Source organism: Halyomorpha halys, unplaced genomic scaffold, assembly GCF_000696795.3.
Source record: "Halyomorpha halys isolate HHAL.00 unplaced genomic scaffold, Hhal_1.1 Scaffold1435.1, whole genome shotgun sequence".
Classification (NCBI taxonomy): domain Eukaryota; kingdom Metazoa; phylum Arthropoda; class Insecta; order Hemiptera; family Pentatomidae; genus Halyomorpha; species Halyomorpha halys.
The window spans coordinates 84,363-86,624 of NW_027111056.1; the positions used below are offsets into that span (position 1 = coordinate 84,363).

General features: G+C 38.5%; 1 protein-coding gene across 1 annotated transcript in view; it reads right to left on the bottom strand.

Moving 5' to 3' along the window:
• The window catches only part of Nfs1 (Nfs1 cysteine desulfurase), a 24,330-nt gene that overhangs the window by 2,485 nt on the left and 19,583 nt on the right, over positions 1-2,262 (bottom strand). The gene's annotated exons all lie outside the window — the stretch shown is intronic.

The following is a 2,262-nucleotide window of genomic DNA, read 5'->3' on the forward strand; positions in this document are numbered from 1 at the left end:
TAATTTTGAACATGAAATTGTAAGAAACTAGTGATAAAAATTGAAAAAGACTTTTAATTTTAATCGAAGAGTTAAAATGGAATACAAAAACATGACTTTTTATTTAATAATTTGTAATTTCAACTATTCTAAATTTAAAACTTTTGTATCTAGGCTAATTTATTTCTATGGGGGGGGGGCAAATGAGTAGAGTAACAGGAGGATTAGAGAGAGAGATAGATGCGGATGTCTCCCCCACTCATTGCGGATGAATCAGGCCAAAGTATATGGGGATTCTCAGTTCTCTCTATCCCTGCTAATGCCTACTGTCACCTCCGCGTGGTGCACCCTGGGAAGTTGGGCAACTTCATGTAGAAAGGAACAGTATGAAGGCACTGAGGTGTCTCTGGGCATGCAAAGAAGCCGTAGGCAAATCTTTAGGCCTTAAACCAAAAGTTATTTATAGGTTATACATGGCAGCAATAAGACCCATTGTCATGTACACTGCTATCATAAGGTGGCATAAGGATATGACCAGCAAATCCCAAGCCTGTCTTGGGAAACTTCAGAGACTGGCATGCCTTAGGATGACTGGTGCCATAAGCACTACTCTCTCTGCAGCGATGAAGGTTCTTCTGAATACAACACCACTGCATATAACAAGCCCTTAACTCTGCATACAGGCTTGCAAAATTAGGAACGAACTCCTATTCCCTAATTTATGAGGTACATGGAAGCCTGTTCAAGAGGATCAATGAAGACGGGATGCTAGCTATGCGTTCTGATCTTCAGGTGAAGAAGTCTATGGATACTTATTATAGTATTAAGACTGAAAGGGCTACCCCAGACAAACTGTTTAATGGGATAAACTGCTATACAGACGGATCCTTAACTGGAGCAGGAATATGGAGGATGGACAGACCTAATCAAGACATCTCCATATTGCTAGGAAAGCACACTACAGTCTTTCAGGCTGAGGTGTTTGCAATTAATGTCTGTGCCAAGGATCTAAGAAAAGAGGGCACGAGAGATAGGCTAATAATGATTTTTATGGATATCCAGGCAGCCATCCATGCGCTGGGTAGTTACATAGCCTGCTCTAAATTGGTGGAAGAGTGTAAGATTAATCTAAACTCTCTTTCCATAGCCAACAAGGTGCGGGTAGAATGGATGTCTGGTCACAAAGGCATTAAAGGTAATGAATGAGCAGACTATCTTGTGATCTGAGACCGCTCCTTTTACACCTGACTCCATATGTGGGATTAGTATCAGTGATGCAAAGAGGTACATCAAAATGATTGCTGAGGGCAAGGCTGGGTTATTGTGGAGGAACACAAGAGGACTGGAGCAATCAATGTTGTTCCATAAGGGATCCTGCCCAAGAAGCAAAACTCTTCTTAATATGGACAGAAGTACTTTAAGATGGGTAACAGGTCTATACACGGGACACTGTCAGCTGAATAAGCATCTCTTTAAAATGAGACTGATAGAGTCCCCTATGACATCATTTGTAAATGTGATGCATTAGCAAGGACACGATTTCTTATCTTTGGTAAGGATCACATTTTAAACCCTAAACTTTGCAAGACGGTGGATCCATATACAATATCTAGATTCACAAAACCAACTGGCCTGTTTTGAGCAGAGGAGGGACGGCGTATTATAGGCCCTCTGTGGCTGCAGTGCACTTTGCCAGGGGGAAAATTTTTTTTTTTGTATGTATCAAGAATTATTCTTTTTATAAAAATGGTAAGTTGTTCTTTATTTTCGAATAATTTTCAGGAACCAAAAAAGCAACATAACTAAATATTTTAAAACATGATGAAGTCAAAAAATATAAATTGTTATTAATTTTATTGAGTTTCTAATTATCAAAGGTCATTATAGTTTTTTTTTCTGTATTGTATTATTTATTATATACTTTATTATATATTTTATTAGTTGAATGCAATTTTTACTTTTAGGTCTGGGGGGTAGTGCGGCTCGCGTCCATATCATTGATACACGTGCCCCCTGGATAGCGCTAAATGAGCAGTAGCTGTTGCCACAACAGCCCACACAATATGACAACTACGGCACTTAACCATAATGCAAACGGCCTTTCTAAAGGCCATCAAAACTCGAAGCTCAAAATTATTTTTTGGAATGCTGGAGGTCTAACACATGATAAACATTGAAGATTATTTTGGAAAAATATAATATTGACGTTGTTGGTCTTTGCGAATGTGGAGCTTCAACTGAAAAAGACTTTATAAGTATAAAAGGATACCAAATGAAAATATT